Consider the following 7,945-nt stretch of genomic DNA (forward strand, 5'->3'; position numbering starts at 1 on the left):
CAACTAAGAGGATTTCTGCTTTCAAGTTTCTCAAGTGTGCCGATTCTTGGCTTTTCTTGTAACTAAGTCAATGCTTCTAACATCGGTATTGTATATCTTCTGTCCAATACGTTTTTAACCTGTGACTCATATATTTGTGGCACTATGGAGAACGCTAAGGAGCACGCTGTCCAGCTACGACGTCCTCTTATTATGCTCGTCAATCTTTAGGTTGAATATCAACTCATCTGGGCGACATTGATTGAAATATACCTGAGTAGTAGATGTTGGAGGTTAAGTGGGGGGGGGGGTGCATGGCGGACCCCATGTATTAAGATACGTTATAGATTTCCGGTCCGCCATGCTATGTATTAAGATTGGGTATAGAGTCTACAAAAAATCTCGGCGCGCGTTACCTAATTGGGAACAATTGATTGTTAATTATGTGTAGAATTAAGATTAAATATTAAGTTTTTTTTGGTGGATGGTAAGTCATTGGTAAGAGTGTTTGTGCAAAAACTTGGAATTTTTATCAAAAAAATTTAAAATTTTTTCGAAAAAATTCAAAACACGATAAGATTTTGTTTAATTTGATCTAATAAAAAATTATCAGATACTTTTACTTTCTACCTATCTGAATCTATTCTGAACCTACAGAGACTTCGAAAAAAGTCAAGTTTTTTGAGAAAAAAGTTTAAATTACAAAGAAAGTATATAAATCACTGCATCCTATAACAAGTTTACCGCAACATTTTACATTTTAACATCATAAACCCAATATAATACAACATCATGAATAAATTTACTTGACCAGATGAGTTCTTATAAGTTCAGTGGTTTTGTATGAATTCCATCATCTTGTACTTGTCTTTTTGGATAAAAATAGCTTAGTCCTTTCTTTGTCTGTTCATATGTAGCCACCATATGATTTATAGTTCTGAATCCTCTGTTAGTAGATGTAAGATTAATTGCTTCATCAAGCACTCTCCTATACTTTGCTAAAGGTCCATCTCCAGAGTCTTCTAGAACCCGCTTATTCAATCCTTTGCTGCTAAATTTGAATTTGTCTGACTTGTTGTCATAGCAGCAATATGTCTTACTACATAAACAGAGCATTTCTGTGCACCTAAACTCTTCTTTGAAAAGTCCCGGCTCCCGCTTATCATGTTTTTTATGGATACTACAACGAGTTGGTTCGAGGAAAGAAATTAGATTTTGCATCCGCCTTGAAGGAATCTCTGCAATCACTCTCCCTCATTTTTTCCCAAGCAGCTCTCTTATCTGGTTGGATGCAATCGTACAAATTTTCTTCTGCAAGTGCTAAGTAAAGTGAGTCTGTGTCCATCTCCAACTCTTCAAATTTATTTACATCACAGAACTTGTCAAAGAAGTTGTAGTAGAGTTCCAACATTCTCAGTTTTGCATACTGAAGTATGAAAAAACCAACAATGATGGGTTCTCTGTGCTCAACGGTTGACTTCAATAACTCCACCTCATATAAGTCCTTCTCAACTGTGTTAAGTCTCTTAAACAGTGGTTCATTGATTGCCTTGTGAGTTTTTTCATCGTTCAGATACTTCGTGATTGTATGCCTGGATCTATCCATGATCTGATATCCATAGGAGGAATTGCCCAAGAGCTTCATTGTTTCTGCTACAACTCCTGACAAAGGGTTTTCATCTCCTTCTCTTCTTGCATCAACCACCGATTGAACGAAATTATTGAAACACTTCCGAAGAGAATATTGAACAAATCAGTAAATTTTGGTGCACTGTAATCCAAGTTCCATATAAAAGTTGAAGAGAGGAGTTATAACTGTTCCATTTTCCAGCTTGAAACTAGATATCAGCATTCTCTGAGGATGCTTTAACATTTCGTTCTCGATCGCATAGTTTTTCCTGTATTCTCCAATATCATCTCTTCCGACCTCAGTATTTTTAAAAATTGAAGGAAAATTCACAAATTTCGATTTCAGTTCATCTGGAACAACCAAGTCGCACTGAACGTAACCAAAAAGAGATCCATCTTTTATCTTTGCTAGAAGAGAGTCTGTAGAAAGGGGTCTTTTGTAGGGAAAGTGGGTTCTGACGTGATTTTTGATCTTTTCATCGGTTTTGAAACTTTCCCACCAGTCATACTCCCACATTTCTTCCACTTTGTATCCTTTCTCTTTAATGTATTCTCGTCGCATATCATCCATTTCTCTCTTCTTATTTCCTCGCTCGATATCCTGTTCTGTTAAAGAGGGGCGAGTTTCTTGACAAGAACAAAAGTGATAGTAGCATCCCATTGCCTCGAATACTGTTTTACAGTGATCACAATAACCGTCCACATTAAAACAGTCAATTTTCTTCTGTTTTCCAGATGTAAAAAAACTCTCAATTTTACATTCTGGTCTTGATTCTTGATAGAAAGAAATAACCATATTCTCAAAGTTGCGAGTTCGATTATGTCTAGCCTTGAATTTCTGCATATCAGGGTCAAACTCCCATCTCGTATACAGTCCTGTTGGCATATCTTGACACATTGAGAAAGGGTAAAGCTGGATCGCATCTATTCCAACGATTGACTTACAAATATTTGATGAATCTCTGATAAAGGTTTTGTCTACAACAGCTTTTCGAGTGAAAACAATGGAAGGTCCACCAGTCATGTCCTCTCTAATTTTTTCACACAAGTCTTTATCACTTTCGCAAAATGGATAAAACTTGTAATTTGTAGATTTGTGTAGACATATGTTTGCTAGATTTGGAAGTGTACATCCAAGTTTCAACATATCTATCCCTTTGTTGTGATAAAATTGGATCATTTTTTGCATTGCTTCCAGGGTTGGAACTACATCTTTGTTGTTGTACCACTGCAAGAAGTCTTTGAACACAGTCATTCCGTTTTTCTGCCAAGTTTGTTGTAAGTAACTGTAATTATCTAGTCCAGATGGGGGTACAGTCTTGATTTGAAGCTTTTTCAGTGCTCGCTGTTCATCAAGTCCACTCTTCCTCAGTTTTTCATAATCAGTAAAGTCTTTGTCTAGAGGATTGTTGTTTCTAAGTTTACTGAAAAATGCTTCATATGGGGGCAGTCCTGGAAAATCAAGTTTGTCAGGGTTGTCAAATCTCTCATAAGGAAAGAATCCTTTTGTTTCACTAGCTTTATAAGCTTTGAGAAATGAGTCCAGAGTTGTTGCTCCACCCAGAAATTTCATAATGTCAAGAAATTGTACATCTCCAAACTTGAAAGATATAAAATCATTTGCTTTTTTGATAACGGATGTTTCTTGCTCTTTATCGCGAATCAAATAAGGGATTAAGTAGGACTTGATCAAATTTAAGTCATATCTACCACTGTTAAATCCAAAAACAGGTAAAGTATTTATATATCTCTCCAGATGTTGTTTCAAATCGATGTGTTGATTTTTCTGAATTCGCAAGAATTGTGTTGACATATCTGCTTCTTCCGAATCTTCATTACATTCGTCTTCGTACTCAAACTTGTTACTTGAAAAAATCTGGCCTCGCTCATTCAATTGATCAAAGATTTTTTTCATTCTTTCATTGACAGCAACTTCAATATCTTGGAAATTTGTTCTCATCTCCAGCTTACTTTTCTCAGCCAACAGTTCGAGCTTGCTTACAAAATCAATAATCAAGTTTTGTGGATCCTTGTTGTACAAAAAAATGGGTTCATCAATCAGATTCGATGATATAGATACTGAAATATGAACATGTTTTCCTATCCAGGTAGTAGTTTGTGTTTCTTTTAGTTCTTCTGTAGGAACACATATCGACTCAAAATCGAAAATTGCTAGGTTTTTGAAGAGTTTTTTATCATCGGAAACTGGAAGATTGAATCCTTCTAGCTTTTCAAACAAGGTTTCTCGAAGCTCATATACGTTCTTTGGGTAAATATGTTTCACACGATCCTTACATCTCAGAAGATGTTTGTTGAGAAACTCGGATCTTTTGAAGAAACTATCACAACTAGGGCACCGGAAACACTTAAAGAAGCTATCTATATCATTTGTATGAATGATATGATTGTTGAATCGCAGTAATTTGACTGTTTTATCAAATCTACCAATACTTCTTCGTGCTAGTTCTCCCACATATTCTCCCTCTTGAATATCAAAATCGTAAATAAAGATGTTGCGTTCAATTATTTCCTCGACAACAGGTAAGTCTTCAACGGAAACTCCACGAAAATTCTTAGGATCATAACGAGATTTTGTTATGAATTCTGTAAAATATCTGGAGGTGTGAGTGTCGAGATCACTGTGTCCGTTCATGTACAGGGACAATGCGCGGAAAAGACACAAATGATCTTTGTAAGGTTCCTTGTCTTTGTTAGATAAAAGACAATTCACTTGCGTATGTCGTATAAAGGTTCGGGTAAGACAGAGTCTGGACATCCCATTGGGATGTTTTTCAGCAAAACAGCAAAAATTGTAACGTTAGTAATCAACGTGAATCGCCACTTTGTGTTCTGGCGTTCTTGGGTACATTGCTCCACAATATCAAATTTTTCTACTTTTCCTTGGATTGTTATCAAATCCGCTTTCGTACAAAGTAAGTGGGATTTTTCAAACAGAGTATTGTTTTCATGGGCGTAGAAATATCGATATTCACCAGTCTTAATATTTCGAAGAACAAAACCCAAAGCAATGTTGATTTTTGCGGCAGAGTCGAGCTTGTTGAACACTTCTTCAAGTTTCTCGTTGATAACTTTAGTATCTAACTTGGACATTTGGAAGTTAAATACCTTATGTTTCCCATTTTCCATCTCCGTATCCACCAGAAATTATTGACAAGCACTAAGTTCCTCCTTGAATTTTTCACCATCTTCCCCTTCTTCCTCCACAATCTTGTTCAAGTCGGCCACCGTATCACTTGGCTTCCGTTGTTTCGCTCCATATTCCTTTCTCCGATGTTGCTGGAGAGAGTAGTAACTCGCGAACTCTTGCTCAAAAGAAGAACACACCGTTGATTGCTTGGAACTTGCTGGAGCATGTTTCTTAGCAACATGATAGTTCATCTCGTCCTTGTTCTTTGTATAAAAATGACATTTGGAACACTTATGTTCCTCCTGCTTTTCACATCTTTTTCGATGTCTCGCATTATCAGCTCTCCTGTATTCCTGACCACATTCCTCACATTTGACTTTCTCGTTTCGGTTAAGGGCAGGCATTATCTAAAAAAAATTGGGACTTTTGAAATGTTCCAAATTTAAAAACTTAAAGTACCAATTGAATGAAAATACTTACTTTTCGTGAAGTAACGAAATGTAAAATTTGAAGTAAAATTCAAATGACTGTTTCTGATTGGTAAACAAAATGAATGATTTAACCCAATAAAATAAGTGTATTTCTACTATCAATGACGCCTACGCAATAATACTTTTACGGTAATGAAGTCATTCTTTGAATAGAAGTGACGTCACCGCCTACGCAATTTTCCTTTTATGGTGATGACGTCATTCTATATTTGAAAGTGACGTCACCAGCCACGCAATGTTCCTTTTATGATAATGACGTTATTCTAGAAATAGAAATGACGTCAACACCCACGCAATTTTCCTATTATGGTAATGACGTCATTCCTTTGAAAGTTCTAGAATTTTCCAGAAAAATTTTCAACCAATCAGAACTAAGCAGTTTCTAGTCATAACTTTGGATCCAAAATATTCATTTTTGAAGAATGTCAATCAAAAAGCATTTGAACTTCCTCGAATTACTCTACAAGAAAAAAGAAAATATTCCGTGTGATTTCCTTATTGATGAAATAGATGTAGATTCTTACTTTTTTCACAATTTTTTGGTTGTTTATGTTGTCCAAAATAGAGTTCTCCGACTAAGTAAAGGTCTCTTCAGAGAAACTTACTCAATCAAAGAGTTTACTTTTGATTCACATATTGCTTATCAAAGCTATAAATTTACAGTTGAGTTACACTTGACTAGAAAAGAAATTTTATTTATTTTAGAAAATTTGAAGTTGATAAAAAAGTTGTACGATAATATTTCAAAGACTCTTTTTATTCCATATCCAACTCCCAAATTTGTTAAAACTCCCCAGCAAAGTGCTTTATTCCTCCATTTTTTTCAGGAATTTCAAAGTTCAAAATCTTGCATGATCAGGTTTGGTATCAGATTTCCAGAGATTTGCTTTGAAAAATTCATCAACTTTGAGTTATCATCTCAAATCTACATCAAAATTAAAGAACTTGAATATCTGCTGAAAAATCAGCAATTTCTCATCGATTATATACAAAAAATTCAGTTAACTTGATGAGAAGACTAGCAGAGATGCTAATTTTATTAATTTTTCTTCTTTTGTTACTTATATCGGCAATATTTCTTATTTTTACAGCAAACAATTTTTGGTCATTTATTTTTGCGATTGCTTTTGTGTATATTTTTACTTATTTGGAAGACTTAATTCCTTGAAAGGTTCCTCTGATTGGATACAACAACTTGAACAAAAATGGATATTTTTGTGATTGGAAACGACAATGTGTAAAATGGAGCTTTGTTTCCAATTGGACACGAGTTTTCTATAAGAATTCCATAAAAAGAAACTAAAATCTGATTGGACACGACTACAATCCAAATAAGGAAAATTCATTCTGATTGGTTAAACCCACACATTCCAGTTGAAGGTACCCCTCTCTCTTAACTAAAAATTATTTTATTTTCAACTTAACTACCGTCAACTACCTCCTCTCTCAGCTCTAAATACAATAATTTCAACATAACTACCGGCAACTTTCTCCCTCTCAACTGTAAATCTTGTTTTTAATCATTTACTCAACGTATTGCTCAAAATGATCTTCTCAGTACAAAACAACAACCTTATGTTCTCGGTGGAATTTTCGGCTGATTTAGTACAAATCCAAGTGCGAGAAACAGTTTGTGGAGTTTTTCTGGCACGAATGGACATCCCAATCCAAGTCTGGCATATGGTGGAGGTGATGCGCAGGGATTTCAACGAGCATCATATAACGCAAGTACCTCCTACAGAGAATCAACTTGGAGAAATGCAAATGATGGAGGAAGTGGCCGAACATGTGGGAATGAACTACCCCGAAATTCCTAACTCTAGATATGTAGCCCAACCATTCGACGATTTCCTCTTTCCTTGGGAAGAGGGATCTGTGGACAACCCAATTACCATCGAAGAGGATGAGGGGTTCTCTGAGCCAAGAACTTCAGTCAGCGAACCACCAAGACAGCCACCAGTGATGGAGGCAAGACCAGCTTTGCGCTCCATTGAGAACTTGCAAAATTTTGAGAACTCAGCTGCTCGACAGCTCTTTGATTTGTAAATAAATTGGTTACTGTCTTGTGTTTTGTAATTTAATTTCTTTGTATCTAGTAAAATTTTTTTCAAGAGATAGGAACAAAGAGATCGTAGAAAAGTTTGTTAAGAAATTTCAATGGTAAAAATTTGTTAAAAATTAAACTAATTATGCATCTGGTAAATACTTTTATAGAATTTTGTTAGAAAGATGGTAAAAAATTTAAACCAATTTTTGCAAGCATGTTAAAAACTTTACATTAATTTTTGCACCATGCAAAACTTTTCATAATATTTTTACACACTTGTTAAAAAAATCAAAGAAAATCTCGCAAATTAAGAAAAATTTCATTAAATATTTTCGCATTTTAAAGAAAACTGAAAGAGGATTTTCTTACACATTTAATAATTAAAGAAAAGGAAAATCTTCGTTTTAATTTTATTCATAAAAAAATCTCTTTTTTGCATGTAAATTAATCAAAAATATTGGAAAAACAATGTGTTAAGATAGGGAATAGTACTCAAATTCAGCAATTATGAAAAATTTTTAGCATTAATTTAACAAGTTTTTAACAATAAAAATTTGCAGTTTTTGCATATGAATAAGAAAAAATAAGTTAGATTTTCGCATTTGTTTTCAAAAAAACCACGAAAAAACTTGCATCTAACACAAAAATTTG

This window comes from Symsagittifera roscoffensis, chromosome 5 (assembly GCF_963678635.1).
Source record: "Symsagittifera roscoffensis chromosome 5, txSymRosc1.1, whole genome shotgun sequence".
Classification (NCBI taxonomy): Eukaryota; Metazoa; Xenacoelomorpha; order Acoela; family Convolutidae; genus Symsagittifera; species Symsagittifera roscoffensis.